The sequence below is a fragment of the Podarcis pityusensis genome (genome assembly GCF_964106645.2).
Source record: "Podarcis pityusensis genome assembly, chromosome: 4".
Taxonomy (NCBI): Eukaryota; Metazoa; Chordata; class Lepidosauria; order Squamata; family Lacertidae; genus Podarcis; species Podarcis pityusensis.
In genome coordinates, this window is record NC_138027.1 from 69,237,135 (window position 1) to 69,258,208 (window position 21,074).

A 21,074-nucleotide genomic window follows, 5' to 3' on the forward strand; every position below is an offset into this window, starting at 1 on the left:
AGTCATATATCGATTTGAACGTTTTTTCTGTATAAATGAAAGTTATTTTTAAAATTGCCCACATCTCTCAGTCCCTTGTGTGCATTTTAAAGAAACCTTCCGCAATCTAGTTTCTGTGATCTTAACTGATTTCAAATGCATACTTAATGGTTGAAAACAAACAAAGAAGAAGCCATATTTAGCAACAAATAAAAAAACAACAACACAGCAGTTTAGGAAGCTGACATTTACTGGGGCTTGTAGCCACTGGTAGACTCATCTTCAATGAATTTCTCTAATCCCCTTTTAAAGCTGAATTGAACAATTGTGCAAGGCAAACATCTCTATATTAAGTTAGATCATATTAGCTAGGTCTACTGTGCAGGACGGCAAGCTAATTAAATCCTCAGCCATTAGGCAGTGACTGCATTTCCGATACATTTATTAATGGCTAATAATTATGTTAATATCAATATTGTTTAAAAAGTAGCTCCACCACTTTTCACACAACCACATAAATGTATGTGATTGTAAAGCCTCTTCATTCCACCACAGAGCTCAGCATTCCTAGCATATTAGTCCTTAAAAACCTCACTTTAGGGAAAACACAGAGGTGCAAAGAATTCCAAGTGTGCAGGGAAATGGTTCCTTGCCCCATCTCTAGGTCAGTTTCCATGCAAATGCCAGGAAGACTTCACAGTATTGAGGAATGGAATCAGGAGGTGAAAACTCCACAGAAGCTTTCTTGAATTGTCCTGGAGGTGAAGGAATTGGTTCATAAAACCATTATTTACAGAGGGGACTGATATTCTGGTCTGCCATGGTGTGTGTTAGTAGGAGAAAAATACTGAAGGCTTTGGGGGAGCATGCTATAATTTCTGAAGGAAAAGATCTGCAGTAGACTGGCAAGTGTCTCTGGTAGTTCCTGTGTTAGATAGATAGGTAGGTAGGTAGGTAGATAAGTAAATAACAGGTGGGCACAGAAACAAAGTAAAAGGCAAAAAGAAATAATGCAAGAATTGCCAACCACCAAGATTTATTACATTTCCATGTGGTTTTGGAACACTGGCTTTCTTCTCCAGGGTTATAAATAATCAAAAATTAAACTCAGCTATAGACATATAATTAAATTGTATGCCGTGTTACTTAAAATGTAGCTATTGTGGAAAACAATAGAGATATCACCGAAACAATTGTGTATAGTGTGTCAACACAATAATAAAAACACTTTATACGTCTGTACATGTTGCATTACTCTAGGTGGAAAATTAGGGCTCCACTTTGTGCAGAAGCTGTCTCTCTGACTCATGGAGGGTGATGGGAACAGTCATTGCCAAGGGGGAGCTATCATGCTTGTCCTCACTCTCCCCCCGCTGATTCAACACAGAAGCATGCCTGGCGAGGGCTTGGGTCTTAAATATATCCTACAGCCTGCACGATAAGAAATCCTGGGTCGCTTCCACAGAACAGTTAGCAAAAAGAAAACAGCAGGACATCAGGGAGGCAGTGGGCATTCCCTCAGCAGCTCTAGCCAACTTGAGTGTGAGAGGTCCGGTGCAGCAGTGCCTGCAGAAGCACAGCAGCATACTTGACAGCCACCCGAGGTCTGCCAGCAATGGGACAGCCCTTCCTTAGTCGCGTAATCAGCAGCCCGCTCCTTGGTAAACTCCCATTTGTGTCCTGAAGCCAAGAAATGCTGAGAGACCAGTTTCTGCTGGCATTCAGCAAAAGGAAGAGTCTTGTGGCACAGACGCGTTGCTTGTGGGCTTCCTGTAGGCATCTGATTGGCCAGTGTAAGAACAGGATGCTGGGTGGCAAGGGAGGGAGGCTCTGGAAAAGGTGGCAAGTATTGCAATACAAGAGCAAGCCAAACAGGCCTTGAGAGGAGGCAACAATGGAAAAGGTGTGCTACGGCAGGCCAAAAACAATGACGCATGTGCCATATTTTTATCTTAGACTGGCTTGGCCCATTCAGCCAAGAAGATGCACTGTGCTGCACTGTGCTGTGCTGAAGGATGGGGATCTGGCCCATAACAGCCGACAACGCGCAACCAGCTGAATGCTAAGCAGGCAGCCTGAGGTGCAGAGTCACTGCTGTGGACATGGGGGGCTGGGGAGGGAAGGAGAAACTAGATAAGAAACAAAATCTCCTATATCTTTTTATTTTTGGTACAGGGATCATTTTTATATAAAAAATAACACATGGGCTGGGTTGGATCCATAGTGCAAGGGGATGGAGGAGACTCATCTGCTTTTAACATTCCCCCCCCCCCGATATAAATCGTGCCTTACTCCCCCATCACCACCACTACTTGATCCATTTACCAGCTGTGGAGTAACTCACGTCTGGAAAATGTCAAGAACAGGAAAGCTTTACTACCCCTTGCCCAAAGCGACAGTCTTGATTTGAACTGGAAACTATCTCAATCAGGGCAGAGAAGCCTCTCCTGCCCCACTCCCCGCCGATTACACCCCACAAGGAACCATATCTTTCCTGAGTTCTTTGGTACCAAGAGACAGAGCAAGCCAAGAGAGCACCACGACGTTTTGAGCTGCTGTTTGCAGCCTTTGTTGCATCCCTCCATCCCAAGAAGGGATGGGGACACAGAAAGCCAAGTGTATAGAAGCTGGGCTGAACTGCAAGTTAGATATCTCTTAGGCATCTCTGAAGCAGGTTCGTCTCCCCATCCCCACCTGTTGCCCAAGTGTGGCTCTTAAGACATAGAGTAGGGGTAGGGAACCTCAGACAGATATGCTAAATGCTTCCCTCCTGGGATTCTCCTATGTCCTTGAGCTCTGATAATGCCTCTCACTTGCCCCAAGGGATGTGTGAGAGCATGTAGAAACTATTGTACTGTACTAAGGTAAAATTCATACTCGCTGCTTTGCTGACATTTGCCTCTAGCCCCACCCACCCATGGCAGGCAGATGCCAGAAGAAAATATGGCCCTCATGGACAGAAAGCTTCCTCACCCTGACATAAGAAGAATGGAAGAGAAATCCACATCTTTCTCTGTTGGTGGCAGGGATGATCTGCTCTACCAGCTCCTTACTCTCTTGCAATTCACTCTCTCCTTCCCCCGTACACACACACAATTCTGTAGTTTCAAGAGGATAGAAGGACAGGGCGCCGGGGTCAGTTCTTGGGCTGATATGGGAAGACACTAACATGGTTAGTTTCTCCTTCCTTCCTGCATCCCAAAGCAAAATGAAAGGGAAGGGAGTGGTACAGATTTCTCTCTAGAGACTCTTAATTTCAGGGCTGTGGATTTTAGCCCCACATTGGGTGAAAGATTCCAGCACTGCACTAGATCAGTGCTGTCCAAACTTTTTTCAAAGAGGGCCAGATTGATGAAGCGAAGGGCCGTGAGGGCCAACCATAGTTGATGAGCTTTTTTTAGGATTGAACTGCTACAGGGGCTGGATTAAACCGACCGGCCAGATTAGGTCCCTGAAACGGACTTCATTGTCCTCGTGGTCCTTTCCAAATCTACAATTCTATGAGACTACCTCCGCCTCTTTCCCCTTCCTTCCATTTTGTGGAAAGCTCAGACTTGCTAAGGTCACTCCCTCAACAAAACTCTTAATCCAGAAGTTCTAAGGCAGAAAAGAAAAGCATTCTGCACATACTCAAGTGAATATGCTCTTTTACTTTAATTCTATACATGCCCACTAAGAAGTAAATGTACATATAGGACCCTGGAACAACGAAAACTCTGGAGAGCCCCGGCTTCGGAAATAAAGCCCTAAAACAACCGTTCTGTTCTTATTTTACTTATTTATTTTTAATAATTTATATACTGGCTATTTATGTATTTTCTAAGTAGTATATAAGTTCTGCTCACGTGCTCTGCTCCAGTCAGTAACTGTGGAAGGCTTGTTTCCTCCCTATCTCCCTCATGCTATCAGCTATCAGGGTGCAGTTGTCATTACATTTTAAGTGTGTGGGAGATATTAACTCCCGATTGACTTATCATCTGTTAATTTTTATCTAACAGGGGTTGTTGTTGTTAAACCAAAGCTAAGTGAAGCTGACTTTAAAGAGTGTGACAATCTGTGCAGGAGTTTTGTTTTGCATAAAACACACAAACATTTCTATACTCCATCCGAAGGTCTGGAGAAGAAAAGAGCTGCCTTTCTCCAGGAATATAGACGTTCCCATCCTTGCCCAAATGAACTATCTATGCACCTAGGAAGTTTAGAACACATTCATAGAACACATTCAACACATAAAAGCAGCGCGCGCACACACACAAAAATCACCCAATGCAAAGAACAGCATGAGATAGATATGCTGCTGTTCACTTGGAACAACCAAATTCAATACTGCCAGTACTGAAAACTGAGAGGTACAATAAGCTCTGAACACCCACTTACCTATCTGTTAATGTGATTCTAAAATTTGCACTCCTTTAACATCTCATTAATAACATCTTTGTTATTCTGGAAGCCTCCTGGGGATTTTAGAGGACTAAACTGCAATAAACCCAAGGTACATAAATGAAACCTATTAAGGCCTTCTCAGTCAATAAAAGCTAATTGGATCAAACAATAGCAATGAACCACGGATAACCTTTGCTTGTGAATAGCAGAGGTCATCATGGGACATGCTAACCAAACCATTGTAGGAGGGATGCAGTTTTGTACTTTCCCCAAAAGACAGAAGGCAGCAGAATGTCATATAACCACATGGCGGAAGGCAAAAATTCAACCTTAGTATCTGTTGCTAGTACATTAGCCCACTCACTGACCTCTTAGAGCAATTCCAAAGTAAATCAGCAAGTTTAGGTGTGAGGGCAAGATTTATTAATATTTCTATATCTAACAAAACTACAACATCGATGGAAGCTGTGAAAAGCACCTTTCAGCAAAAGTCAGATGGGTGTGGAATCATAATCATAATTTGTTTATATGCCTCCTATCTGACTGGGCTGCCACAGCCACTCTAGGCAGCTCCCAACAAAAAAATAGTAAAAGTACAATACAACAATTTTCAAATATGATTTTAGATGGTCAATTTGATGTGAGTTTTACCGTATTTCCCTGCGGCACAGTTCATCAGGAGGATACATGAGAAACATACCAACTGCAATTATTGTTAAAATATTTGCTTAACCAGCAGGAAGCCTTTACTTTCCAGCCCCACACTTTGGAGAACAATTTTAGGAGCACTTCCAGCAGCAGTCACTTGTCCTGAGAAAACCCTCAGCACACAGCAGGTGGGGAACCTGTGGCGCTTTAAGTGGACCCCAACTCCCATCAGTCACAGCCAGCATCAGCCATGGTCAGAAATGATGGGTGTTCTAGTCCAGCAACAGCTGGAAGGCCACCCCTGCTTCACAGCATTTTAGTAGACTCTCAATTGACTCTTATTCTTTTAAATATAACACACACACACACACACACACACACACACAGCTGTTAAAATCATCATCCGGTAAGTGCAGACACACTGAAGAAACTAGAACATTTTTAAGCTGAATGCACATAGAGTCATATTCATTTAAGACACTGACTTTCAAAAAAATATTCTAGGAAACTCTTGTGGTTCCTAGAAGTCTACTGCTTGTATCTCAATGAGAACGTCAGGTGATCAGCTTTCCAAGCACTACCAGTGTACAGGTACCTCTGGTTACAAACGCTTCTGGTTACGAACACTTCAGGTAGCTGCTCCTGGTTGCAAACTTTGCCCCAGGATGCGAACATATATCGCGCGCAGTGGGAGGCCCCATAGTGAAAGCGCACCTCAGAATAAGAATTGTTTCAGCTTAAGAACGGACCACTGGAACAAATTAAGTTCGTAAACAGAGGTACCACTGTACAGTCAAAGGACAGCACTGGGTGTGTTCCAGGACAAACTTACAGTTCACACGGACACACCCAGTAACTTGGGCCACATGAACCAAAGGTAAAGACGATGTAGCAATTATGGAGCAATAGGGTCAGCTAGGAAGTGCTCCCACCACATCTCATTCAAACTTCCTTCCATCTCTCTCTCTCTCTCCCCCCGATACTGAGCATTGAGAAAGCCAACTAAACAATCAGCGTCTTGGGAAACAGCAACAACTTCCGTTATCATGTTGTACTATCTTTATTTGGAGCTGGATCCTAGAACATGCTCTGCACTGCAATGGAGCTTCATGACAGACAAACTGATACAGAAACTGCCTTCCCTAAAAGGTAGAAATTTAGCATTTAAAACATTAAGACCATATGGAGCGCTAAGTTGTCAAAATACAAACGCTTTGGTAATAAAATATTTTTACAAAATTAGCACCATCTAACAGATTAATTGATATATCCACTCCTTCCCCTTAAAATAGCTGCATGCTATCACGCTGGTTATTGGAAAGCGTCAAACTTAAAAAGAAAAAAAAGCAGTCCTCGCTGCAGAAACCACCATCTGCTGACAGTACTTTGTGCCTTGGTACCCATGGAGTAACAGGACAAAAAATAATTTATGAACACTCTGAAATGGCAGACAGCCCACAACTTCAAACTGGTGCTTTGCTAAGCAAAAAATAGCTCTGTTCTCTGTTAGACAGTCTCATAACACAATCACCTAATAGTGTGATCCTATGCATGCTTATTCAACCCCTGGGTTAGAATGTAAGAAAAGCTGCATTAGGTCAATGGCCCATCTAGCGCAGCATTCTGTTCTCACAGCAGCCGACCAGATTGCCAAGGGGAAGCCTGCAAGGCAGGACCTGAGTGACACTCTCTCCATTTGCAGTTTCCAGCAACTGGCACAACTTCCCATTGTCATTAGGAAGGTGCCTTCCTGTACTCATCTGGACCCCTGCTAAAACCTTTTCTGTGTAGCCAAGCCTACTTAAGACGTGCGAAGTGTATTTTAATCTGTTACTTGTTTACAGTTAAGCAGCATACAATTTTTGTCAAACAAATAAATAAATTTAGAGGCATGCTGCCTTTTACATATGAACGGGATATTTGATATTTCTTGCTGTGTGTTGGTTCGCATAATAATAATAATAATAATATTAATAATCATAATAATAATAATTTATTTATACCCTGCCCATCTGGCTGGGTTTCCCCAGCCACTCTGGGGGGCTTCCAACAAAATATATAAATACAGTAGTCTGTCAAACATTAAAAGCTTCCCTAAATAGGGCTGCCTTCAGATGTCTTCTAAAAGTCTGGTAGTTGTTTTTCTCTTTGACGTCTGGTGGGAGGGTGTTCCACAGGACGGGCGCCACTACTGAGAAGGCCCTCTGACTTGGTTCCCTGTAACCTCACATCTCGCAGTGAGGGAACCACCAGAAGGCCCTCAGAGCTGGACCTCAGTGTCCGGGTTGAATGATGGGGGTGGAGACGCTCCTTCAGGTATACTGGGCCGAGGCCATTTAGGGCTTTAAAGGTCAGCACCAACACTTTGAATTGTGCCCGGAAACGTACTGGGAAGTCTTTCAAGACTGGTGTTATGTGGCATAAGACCGAATCTGTAAGATTTTAAAGCAGGAAGATGACCAAACACAGATGCACAGAGATAGAGATATGAAACTGGAATGGCTATATCTTATTCTCGGACTGTAAAGCTTGTGTACAAATGTCAGCAGGAAAAGCCTAATGTTATCTTCTATGGAGTACCTCCTCCTTGCCTGTGACAAAGGGTTATCTAAACTGGAAAATGTAAAAAAGAAAGAAAGAAACGTAGATGGCCTAAGCCTGTAATTTTATACAGAAATGGTGGAGAAACTCCCACCAACTTTAAATACATTCCTTGTTCTTCCTTTGTAGATCTGGCTTTTCCTTGCATTCAAGCTGGGAATGCGAAGGAAAATTTGCACATTGCAGACTCAAGCCATGTCTGCAAAGGGAGATTCCTCATTTGTAGAAACAGCTTGAGTTGCTAAGTTGTAGCTGCAAAAGAGGAACCTGCTGAAGTGACCCCTGAGAGGTGGGCCAGTTCCCCACCCGGTATATGCATTTTCTTGGAAATAAGTGTCCCCGATCTCAGTGGGACTTGCTTCTGAGGAAATCTGCACAAGACAGAATCACCAATACTAGCAGTCATTTAAAATCGTCACTTTAATAATGGCTCTTTTCAAGGTCTGGCGAGAACATAATTTTCATAGACATACAGATTTGTTCAAATCAAACTTGGGCATTAAAAATATTGAACAAGAATTAGATAATCACTCAGCACCTTGGTTTAAAAACTTGTAACTTTCGAATAGCTGTTGGTTTCGGTGCCAAAAAAAATACTTTGCATCAAAAATTTATTAAGCTTTGGGATTTCCACTATAAAATGGATCAAACGGAAATTATGTGAATAAATGGGAACAAGATCTTAGTACAGCCATTCATTTTTATTTCTGGGAATATGTCTGTAATAATAATCTTAATAATATTATTATTATGTACCAACATGAGGGAAACCCATTTCAATTTAATCACCACATGATATATTATCTCAAGAAATTACATGAAATAAGTAACTGTGTACAGCAATTTGTGCTGGAAATATTAAAAAAGAACCCATTTTTCCCCAGATGTGATTTACTTGTACAACTGCAGCAAAATTTTGGACTAGCATCCATAAAACTGCTAAGGAAAGTACAGTACTAGCTTACTGAAGCTCCATTACTTATATTTTAAATGCTATTTATTATTTTATTCAATGCATTTACATCCTGCCTTTGAGGATAAAACTTTCACAAGACAACTTAAGAGTAATAAATAAGGTTTATTAAACAAGGCATTAAAAGCAAAAACAGTAATTAAAATAGCAACAACTAAAACATGAAAACAAATAAAAGTGAACAATAAGAAGCTGAGCAAAATAACAATATTTTAAAGACCAACCAACCGTCTTGCAACACCATAAAATATATTATGATTTCACGGACTACCAAAATACTTTTTGTTAATTTTGCTGCAAGAATCTAACAGACCTACTGCTCTGGGAAATAATGTTAAAATCCAATTAAAAGCCACCAATGAGGGGGGCATACAAACCTTCTGGGGAGGGGATTCCAAAGATGTGGGTCCACCACCAAAAAGACCCTGCCCGAGGTATGGTTCTTGGCAGTGGGCCAGAGAGCAAGACCTTCAAGGCTGATCTCAGAGCAGGCTCATGAAGATCAAGGTGACCCTAGTGCCCTGGTCCCAAACCATTCAGGATTTTAAAAGCCAAAAACAGCACTTTAAATTGAGCCCATAAATAAATAGCTAACTATTGCAGCTGGTACAGAATTGGTGCAACAGTGATTTGAATGCCTGGCCTCAAGCATCCTGGCAGCTGCATTCTGTATCAGTTCAAGTTTCTAAACTGTCTTTCATAAAGGGAGCTCCACATAGACAGCATTTCAGAAATTTGGTCTGGAGGTAACCAGGATATGTAACTGAAACCAGATCCATTTTCTCCAGAGAGGCCCACAGCTGGCAAACCACCAAAATTTTAACTATATATAATAATCACCACTAAGACGACATAACTTGCATGAGCAAGTCATTACTGTAAAATTAAAAAGTGATATTAAGAACTTAAGAAGAAAGGCAAAAGTGCAATGGCTTTGTCCAGCCTGGGCTTCCTTTATTAATTACCAGGCAATTAATGCTCTGAACTCTACAAACCTGTCAGTTTCAATTTTTACTAAAATATGGTTTTGCACATTCAATGGCTCTCTCGTTGTTCTTCCCTTTTGGGATTCTGTATATTTGTATGTACAATGCACTGCGCTTTGGCTGATGGGTAGAACACATGTGCTAAAGGAGAATAAGAATAGTCAATAAAAATGTAATATAAAAAAATTAACTGGTCTGTAAACAGCTGCTAAGCATGTGTGTGTGTGTGTGCGTGTGTGTGTGTGTTTTAAGTGTGTTTAAAACAAACCATCGTTAACATTAACCACAGATTGTTGGTTTGGATGACACTGCATACTCATGCTAGGCAAAAACAGAAGAAAAGGCTTCCCTAAACTCCTTGAAACCACAACTATGGAGAAGAGAAGGAGGAAGAAACATGCTGCAGCTCATTCTCATCATGCTTAACTATGGTTTAATGTGACAAATGAACCAGGCAATTTTTAAAATGATTGTTAGTCATATGACCTGAAAGCACAATTTATATGATGATTTATAAAAGGGCAGATAACTGCAAATCCATGTCTGTATAGCCCAATTCACTCTAAGCTCTCTCCCTCTCTCTGTGTGTGTTTACATACACACACAAATAGCACAAATAAAATACATGCAAATAGTTTGCCCACTCTGCTGCTTCTGGTTTCACTCTTTATTCGGGAAGGTGACATAATGCGGAGAGTTTTGTTCTAACTTCCGCTATGTACTAGTTTTCTGCAGACACAGAATTCAACATGCAGGGAGCGTTCTAACATATAGTACAGCCTCTTACAAGTTTATTTATTTTTCTGAATGCGTAGAGGCATTCTACAAGGGTTACTCACGCCCCATCCGGAAAGCCTAAAATCAGAGGCAAAATTAATGGTGCTAATTAAACTCAAGCACGGGGTAAGGGCTTGGGTGTTTGTTTACATATATTATTTTGCATTCATTTTTCATTTACTAAACTAAGAGGCAACACTAATCAACACTTATCTTAAAAGGCTTCCCAAACATTAATTAATTCTCTTAGTACTCCGGTAAGAAAGGTGGATAGGAAAGTAATTTAAATGCCTTTATAATTGCCAAGTTGTGAAAGCTAGCACCCTACTAATCACCTTGTTAAGATTATATGGTTCCTTTCCCACTCTTTTTACATGCAGCTATTGAAATTGACTTCAGTGAAGAGAGGTGTTTTAACTCTGGAGTAGTATGAAATTATTAGCAAGCCCCATAACATAATTGCTTTGCTTTAATAAGTGTGCAGGTTGGATGGCAGGCCCCATGGCTCAGGGATAAAGCGTGTAATAAGTCCTTCATTCAATCCCTGCCATCTCAAGTGGACAGAAAAACTTTTGGATGAGACACGGGAGCTGCTGCCCACTGGTGTATATAATATTTGGCTAAATCAGGCATGTCCAACAGGTAGATCGTGACCTACCAGCAGATCACTGCCCCCCCCCCAAAGAAGCTCAACAACTTTGGGTTGCCCAAAAAAATCAACATTTTTGCTGTGCACCCAAAGAAAACGGGGCCTTCTTCCTCCCTAAAAAGCTCAACAACTTTGCCCTCAACCCAAAAAACAGGTCTTTCCTCAACCCCCCAAAAGGGGGTAGATCACTGCCAGTTTTTAACTCTGTGAGTAGATTGCAGTCTCTTGGGAGTTGGCCACCCCTGGGCTAGGTAAACCAATTGTCTGACATATTCACATGTCTCTCTCCAATGCATCAGATATCTCCCTCCCCCCAAACACACCCTTTTTTGCACTTCTAGTGCTCAGCTTCCCACTAATTCTTACATGTTCACAATCTAAAGGTAATTTGTACAAAGATCCAAAACACCTTACGTCATCTGGTGGGTTTTTGTTTCTCACGCTTCAGATTTATATGTCCAATATTTACCATCCACAGCAGCTCTGGAAATATGGGTGTCTTGGTTTATATTGGTGTGTTACCACTTCTTTCCTTTTCATTTTGCATATGGTACGATGCAACAGCCTGTACTTTTGGGTTGTCAAAATAAAATTAAAGAAAACGCAAGTAACAATAATGTGGGAAGCTCCCCCCCCCCCACTTGTTGTTTACAGTCTGCCAACACTCAACAATCATTGAAATTACATTAGGGAGACTTTTTGGGGACGGGTAGGTAGATTAATACTTGCAATTAAAATGCTGGTATTAATGCAAGTCAAGACTGCATGGATAGCAGTCATACATGTATCTCACCCCTGAAACAAAATCAAGCCAAAGCCAACTGGAAAGTAGGAAGGAGGCCAAGAAATGACTAAGGTACAAAGCAGCTGCCAAACTGGCAATAAAATTAGTATATCTTTATAATAAACAACCGAGGCCCATGTTTTCACCTCAAAAACAAAATCCGCTGTGTACATTTCACTGTACACCATGAAGCTTATTGCTTTTGGCAGGACTTTGTGAATCAATGTGCTGTAGGCTACTGGAATGTGTTAAAATCAGCATAAACTCATCACAGTGCTTTTCCAAGCACAAATCTTATGTAAGAGTTGTACTTGCGCTAATCAAGATAGCACAATAGCCCTCTTTCATCAGTAGCATCACAGTGCAAAATTATTCATTTCCCAAATGCTGAGCTGTAAAATACTTGGTTTTTTTTTATGGTGAACTACACAATGTAATACTCTGCAGAGTGATGTTCTGTGGGGCAGGATTAATGAACTGCTGATAAGGCTGGATTATGAAAAGGAACAGGAGTGCATAAGTAAAAAAAAATCCCCTGTAATTTGCTTCATTTCCTTCCCAAACAAAAACAAAATTAAATTAATTTTCCTTTCAAAAAAAAAAAAAAGAAATTTTGTGTTGTGCTGTATACTGCTTCCTGTTTTATAGGTCATTAATAGGTCTTCCTCCCACATAAATTAGCATTTGATATACCCTTTTGCAGGCTTAGACTGCTAGTATACCCTGGGGATAGCAAATGGAATTTACGTGTAGTTGCAAAAAAATTTAAGATTTACTTTTGAAATCACTTCTTTCCATGGAATCAATGTCAAATTTTAATTAACATGCCCATTACATGAGCGGATTAAAGTACACTGGTCTGTTTATCAAGATCAGTTGGCTAATCACTCAATGTGATTCAATTACTTTGGCCACCAGCATACATTAGGACTGCCATGTCTCACACAGTAAACTGGGTAATTGTTAATTTTACATACATTAATTTAATTCTGCACAAACGCTAAGTATTTGTTGCTTAACACTGAGGCCAAGTGAAGAAGGAATGGCCTGGGTCAGGTAGTTATTAAGCGGCCGTTTGCTCATTTACAATGACAATTATGTCTTAATTTATCAAAAGTAGCAGGAACATACTCCATCTCCTATCAGGCTCTCAGCTCTGCATCAGGACAGAGCTATGTATACAAGACAGAATTCTCACAAGTTTTCATACAACTCTTTTCTACCTTCTAGCTCAGCAAAGCACACGGTGACATTAGCCTGGTCACTTCCTGGAACGGAAGATGTCTGCAGCTCCAATGGAAGGACCTGGCACACCAAAACCTTCCAAAGACCAAAGGCTACCTTCAACATACAGAGCACAATGTTTGGGATGCTGGGCCTCAAGGAAACTTCAAGTCTGGGACACAGCCAGGCAAGCCACCGTGTATGGTGCGTTCTCAGATTTCAACATGGAAGAGCCTTTCATTCCAGGTAATGAGTGGTTGCATTGTCCTACGCTTCACAGAAGCATGCCTTGCCAAAACCTGGGGAAGGGGGCTATATAATACCACATGGAGCATGCCTTAGTTTTGTAGCTTCCAGGAGTGAGCATGAATGCTATGGAGCTGTAGCTAAATGGGAAGGCTTTGAGCACTGTTCTCCTTGTTTGCTTAGCTTCCTTGAAAAATATTTCTTGCTACTCAAAGGGTCAGCTTCAGACCTAAATGGACCCTCAGAAACCTGCCTGCTGCTGGGCCCCTCTCCTACCTCAGTGAGGCTCGGAGTGTAAGCATTTCTGGTGGTGGCAGAGGTGTGCGTACTTTTTAATTCTCCAAAATGGGGGACATCAGAATGGCTAGGCACACAGCTGCCCAAGGATGACAAGTGTGGACAGAGAACTCCAGAGAAATTGTTTTACTACCCAAAGCCTGAGTCTAATCTAGTTAAGAGCACATGGTAGGGCCTGAACACTCTTCACAGGTGGACAAACTAACAAAGTCTGCAGGTGTACATCGTCAACTGAAGTTATCTCAAAAGGGACAAGGTAGCCTATCTACTGTAGGCCTTCAGAAGCATATTGGAGGGCACAAAGGGATGGGGAGACAATATCTTAGAGCCTAAAATGGCGGAAGAAATGTTTCCAGTTCCCTTCTTCCCCTCGGCTGCCTGCAGAGCTAGAAATTAACCAGGCACCAGGTACGTTTTGCGATTGGCACGGGTCAAATTGTGACCACATGAATGCCAGTTTGGTGACTGGGGAAAACAAAATGCCTTTTCGAGAAGGATCTGAAACATTTCCCTTGAAACTTGAACTTGTTTTATCCTGGATTGTTTTATTGGATTTTTAATCGCTTTGAGATTTTTTCTTTAAAGTATAAAGTGGTATACAGTGGTACCTCTGGTTGCGAATGGGATCCGTTCCAGAGGCCCATTCGCAACATGAAAAGAGCGCAACCTGAAGCGCCGTATCTGCGCAGGTGCACAGAGCGATTTGGCGCTTGTGCGCATGCACGAAGCGCGATTTAGCGCTTCTGAGCACGCGCGAGTGGCGAAACCGGAAGTAACCCTTTCTGGTACTTCCGAGTCGCCGCGAGACGTAACCTGAAAGAACGTAACATGAAGCAAATGTAACATGAGGTATGACTGTACAAATGAAATAATAATAATAATAATACCCATTGCAGGAAAAGCACCTAGACATTCCATTGTGGCGACCGTAAATTGTCATTGCGATTAGATTATATATCTTGAGTTTCTAACACTGGGTGCCTTTGCCTCCAAAGGCAGGCCTCTACAGAGGGTTTGAGGATCTCTTGGAAGGTGGGACACAGTGGGAGGAAGCTGCCCAAAACTGGATGTAATTCAGCTGTCCTTTGGTACTCCTTGTTAAGGAGATCTTCCTAAACCTCCAGAGAGGTTTATGGGGTGGATATCTGCAGGCAGTTGTACAGGAAAGACACAGGAAGCTTTTCTTCCATGTACTTCCGTTAACTTTCCCTAGAATTCAAGGCTACATGTGAAAATGTTGTAATACCTATGAATTAAGCTTATTAGCCATTTCTCTGCAATGTACTCAAATGAGCATACAATAAGACGAAGTAACTAATCTATCATCGCTGCTGCTGCTGTTGTTGTTTTGAGAATAGCCCCTATATTCTAGGCAGCAGGGACAGTGAAGGGGCAGAATGTCTCAGTGTGTTGTTATTTACTGGGGTTTAAGGCCAGCGACATTAGGAAATGAACCTCCACAATGGTTTTTAATGGCTAGGAAACATTTCGGCCCCAATTTCAGGACCAAGTGATTTCCAGCAGAGAGCTTGGCAGAGTCTGCAACATATTTCAGCTTCTTTGTTTTGGAATGAGCTGGCAGTGGCTGACCAGGAAAGGGATTTTGAGGTTGTGGTGGGGAACAGCTGGATGAAATCATCACCAACCAAATGATGCGAAAAAAGGTAAATTCCATCCTGGAGTTTGCTATAGGAAATGAATTTGAAATAAAACTGGTTTATGCAACCTTCTTATCAAGACTTTCACCACTTCTTTCCTTTCGCAATGCCGCAGAAGACAGAATCGGAATTCAAGATGACCTTAACAGATTGGGAGATTCTAGACCCTCTTTCATTCAATGTTTTTAAGCAGAGGTTGGGTGGCCTTTAGTTGAGATTCCTGCATTGCAGGGGGTTGGAGTAGATGAACCTCAGAGTTCCTTCCAACTTCGAAATTCTATGATTCTATAAACATGATTACCACACTCTACCCCAAACTACGCCCTGCAGCACAATTTCTGTGCTGTATAGTTCATGCATGTTGCCATGTGCCAGGGGTGAACTGAAACACTTTTTATTCCATTTATTTTGGCTAAATATTAAGAAGTGTTCCAAAAATAATAATTCTTAGAGAAGTCAGATAAAGTTATAGGACCATTGGAAACAATCCCAGGCATGCTTGGAGGTAAACCCAACTGAACCCCCGTAGGGTTTACTCCTAAGTGAACAGCTTGGAACTACTATGAGGTTTTGCTGCTATATATTTTGATACTATACATTCCCCTTAAAATTTCTGTATTCTCAGTTAAAATACAGAGATGTCTAACATTCTCCCTTTGCAGTATGTCATATAATTTTTTGCATTTTCAGGGTAACATAATTCAGTAGGTGACTTACAGTGGCCCTCAAAAGAGCTTTATTTATACAGGAAGATTCTTCACTGTGTTCACTGTTTTATACAAATACCGTATAACAGTTATATAATAAGCAGTTCTGAGAGAGAGAGAGAGAGAGAGAGAGAGAGAATACACATCCCATAGTAATGTTTACCCTTCCATATATTCCTCTCAAGAACTAAAACAAAAAACATTTTGCAGAGCAGGCAATTATTACTAAAAGGGGGAAAAATGTAGTTCCACCACAACTGTTGTTGTTGTTGTTCTTGTTCAACCAAGTTGTCCAAGTAGGCCATTTGATATAAACCTATAAATTGCACCCATGGGAACTGGGTTCTTACTGTAAGGAGGTCAGCTATTTCCTTCTAACTAAAAATAGGCAAGTGAAGGAAAGACACTCAATTTACTAGCTGAAAAATAGTTTACAAAATTACTTCCATCTTGCCTCATGATAAAAAATATGGAAAATATGAGACTGCTCACAAGAGTCAGAGGCAGATTTCTGCTCCCCCGTACTTCAAATAAGGCTGGAGCACAACCAGAATGTACATTAAAATAGTAATGAAAACTACGAACAGCCAAGAAGTACAAGGGAAAATGCCAGAAAATGTATTATTTTCCCAGGGAGAGTGGTCTTGGCAACAACAGAATTCCAATGCGGATTTTTACCACCACTCCTACAAAAATAGTGAGGCAATATGATGGGGAGTTGAAATGAGTGGGCAAAAAATGTGCCTTGTTCCATGTTTTATAACAATACTAGACAGAAGTTGCCACTCCAGATAGGATGGGCTACAAAATGTAGGTTGACCCTTTGTGGCAGGGTTGAGGAACCTGTGACCATCCAAATATTTCTGGGCTACAGACGCTGGCTGGGACTGATGAGAGTTGGGAGTCCGACAACATTTGGGGACCCACAAGTTCCCCATCCCTGCTTTATGGGGTTCACTTCAGGTTGGCACATGAGTCTACAAGTTTTGGAAAAGAAAGGTAGCAGAATCTCAGAGGTATGTGGATTGGTCAAGCAAAAGATATCACTTGAAGCCAACACAGCAATTGAAATGCAGTAATGTGGAAAATAACTGACATTTTTACATCTGAAGTACATGCAAGTGTGAAGAAAAGAGTCCAAATGGACAGTGCTCTCTAGACATTGGCCAGAAGCCACTGGTTGAAATATAGACTTTAGGACCCACCCTATTCTCTTGACAGTGATTTGTTTTCACCGTTTTCAGTATTTTTTATTTGTTGTAACCCGTCCTGGGACCTTCTGGGGAGGCAAGAAATTAACAAACAACCCTGGCAGGAAGAAAAACTCCTCAGGGAGGTGAAATTACAATGGGAAAAGCAGTGGGCAGGGATGGTGGGCAAACATTCCTCCTGCCACCACGTCTCTGCCACAAATCATCTCCACTAGATACCACTTTGCAGAAAATAAATGGTGGCTGGTGGTTTGCAAACAGAAGTTACCCAGCGACATATCATTCCAGCTTTAGAGAGCAAATATGGCTGTGTTGCGTTTCTAGTCATAACATCATAAAACTGTAGAGGATCATTTAGTCAAACCCCTCTGCAATGCAGGAATATGCAACTGTCCCATATGGTGACTGAACCTGCAACCTTGGCTTTATCAGCACCAGCCTCCCACCAACTGAGCTATCCAGTTCTCCTATAGTCAGAGCATCATTACTGTCTTAAACAGCTCCCACCCTATTACTGCAATTCTGACTATGTAATTTTGTTAACATTTCCTACCATACAAAACAGCTAATGTCAGGGCCACAACAAAGCTTCCTTATCAGATTTTAGTGGGAGGAGAGTTCTATCCTGAATCTATTTTACGCTTCCTGAAAAGGACCTTGAAGCCAACTGGAAGCCAACTGCTATCACACAGAAGGTCAAGTAAAAACCCTCCTTCCGTCAGGAGCCGGGCAAGGCCATTTTAGATTAACTGCAATTCCTGAACCGCTTTCAAGGGAGCACCACATAACATGCAGTGAAACAGGTGATCCTAGAGGTTACACAGGTGTAAATGATGGTAACAAGATCCTGTTCATAACGGATTCCTCCCACCATGGCATCGATAAACAAGTTTGGAGTCAGGTAAAGATCTTGATGGGGAATACTGTAAACACACCAAGTTCATTATCCTGTATCACTGATTCAGATTGTAGAAGACGGGTTATATTTATTATGCACTTAATTACCATCGCGACTGGATTTAAAAATAAAAATTCATACAAAGCTACGCAGTCCTGGGCCTTCGGGGTTTACTTGTAGAAGGAAACAGAAGCTCAGGAACACAGGCCCATTTCTCAAACATATACCAACCATAATAACAGTATATGCTCAGATGTAAGTACAGTCATACCTTGGGTTACAGACGCTTCAGGTTGCGCGTTTTCAGGTTGCGCACCGCGCCGAACCTAGAAGTACCAAAACGGGTTACTTCCGGGTTTCGGCACTCACGCAAAAGTGCTATATTGCACTTTGCGCATGCGCATAAGCGCTGAATCACGACCCGTGCATGCGCAGACGCGGCGCTGCGGGTTGCGAACGTGCCTCCTGCATGGATCATGTTCGCAACCCGAGCGTCCACTGTAAAGCAGAACCCCCCGCATTATCCTTTGAGAACACGATTAACCCCTCTGTGATCTTGCACTGCAAATACAATGAGCGGAAAACCACAAACATATCCACATGTAATGGTCCAAATGCTATAAAAATGGAAAGCAAATATATTTATTACAGTAAGCAAGCATAGCATGTAAATGTTTCCTCAGAAACTACAATGAGTTTACACAAAGCAACCTAAGCCCTATTCAGGCATTCTTGATCCCTCAGACGAGAAGAGAAAGCAAGGGCGAGAGTGCCAGTTCCACCAGCCCAGCCACCTGATTTTCTAGGGTTCTGAGTCGCTCAGGAAATAAAGGCAAGATATATAAATGTAACAAAATAAACATAAACAAAAAAATTGTATGCATAGCTGAGGCTTCCTTCTTCAGAAGTTATACCACCAGCACACAGAGGACAACGGTGATCACGACAGGGCGCAGAGGTAGCTCGCCTCCACTCTTCCTCACAACATTGAGGGACTTCAATTTTGTCAGCCTGGATAGCTCAGTTTGTTATAGCATGGTGCTGAGAATGCCAAGATTTGCATGTTCGATCCCCGTACGGGATGGCTGCATGTTGCAGTATTGCACGGAATTCGACTAGGGCCAGGGGTCAGCAAACTTTTTCAGCAGGGGGCCAGTCCACTGTCCCTCAGACGTTGTGGGGGGCCGGACTATATTTTGGAGAGAAAAAAATGAACAAATTCCTATGCCCCACAAATAACCCAGAGATGCATTTTAAATAAACGCACACATTCTACTCCATTCTACTCATGCAAAAACACCAGACAGGCCCCACAAATAACCCAGAGATGCAGTTTAAATAAAAGGACACATTCTACTCATGTAAAAACATGCTGATTTAGAAGGTGATTGGGCCAGTTCCAGCCCTCGGGCCTTAGTCCCTTCCAACTCTATGACTCTCTGATCCGGGGCCTATACAGCCAAGTGGAGAATGCCTTGGAACTCTATGGTCTCAAACGTAACTTGTTCCGAGGGCACCAAAGGATTGCAATCCCAGCACAGCCCTTATTAACAACTTCAGTATTAAACTGGATTGGCTGCCACCATGATTGGCAGATGACATTCTACTGGTGAATATGCCCATCCTTTTCTTATGAACTGGGCACTTGGGACTTCTCCACAGTTGCCACTGGTATTTTTTTTTAACTCTCCAAAGATAAGACAAGTAGGTCTGAAGTTTAATGGAGCAGCATCAGCAAACTATTGTTTTAAGTAAGTTCCCCCTTTATTTAACTTTATTTAAAGTTCAAAGGGTGCTGGGCTAAATGAGCCCCAGGCCTAAACCTGCAGGCTCTTCTTGCGTTAAGGATGTTAGCTTAGACCATACAGTTCTTTTATTAAAACCTCTGCCAAATTAACGCTAAAAAAGATCCAATATGTTTTCAATATTAAAGTAGACTCATTTTCCAAGAGTGATCCAATTTGTTTCACCATTCCACTCAAGTTATCATGTGCACAATATATGTTCTCATAAGGTGGAAGGCCCTGAAACTTTGTGCTGTGCAATACAATGTTTGTTTACTTGGAAGCAAACAAGACTTATTTTATAGTGGAGGGGTGGGGAACCTGTTGCCCTCTAGATATTGCTGAACTCCAATTCCCTTAAGTCCCAGTCTGATAACCAATGGTCAAGGATCATGGGAGTTACAGTTCAGCAACGTTTGGAGGGCCACAGGTTTCCCATCCCTGTTCTAGCTGAGTGAGTTGAGGATCACAATCATTGACAAAAGATTTTTTAAAAAAAGATTCACAGTATACTTCTATTCATGTATACTTGGAAATAAGTCCCATTGAATTTAATGGAGCTTGTTCTCAAGCAAGTGTGCACAGGATTGCTTTCTGAGGGATACACTGGAGGTAGCAATGAGCTAAACTGACAGCTATATGGTACTATTTGATTTAAAATATTTATGGAATCATAGTATTGCTTACATACTCTGCAGTGACAAATGAAAACAAGCTCTCTTCAGCCACAGATAATCATTCAGACAAACCCAAGGTTAAAATGATACGAGACTATAAACAGTATCATTGCAGCAGCTTGGGTAAGTGAGTGGCATTTGATCAAGCCATTCACACAAAGCTCTAGTAGTGACCCAAAATAGCTAGCAAGAAGCTGAGGCTAGAAGACCACTGGGATTCACTAAACATGTAAACAAACCTCCTGCACACTGGCTGTTTTGGAAAAACCAGCAAATTAACAACCTCAGATTTTCCTGTATGTGTTGCATAATCGAGGCCATGGTCTTGGGACACACTATGTTTAGGATCACAAAAAGATGGATTAGAATTCCATTTTGAAAAAATGGTTTAGAGAGTCTCCTTAGGTATGGGCTAAAGGAGGGGTGTAAACCCACCATGTGCAGTCATGTGGCAAGAAAGGTTTAATGCATTAACTTGTCTCTGCTGTAGGAAAACACTTGGTTTAAGGTTAACTAATAAATGGGTCAAGGTAGGAAAGATGTGGCCTTAAATCTGGCACAGAAGTAGTTCTGCATGCATGACTTACTTTCT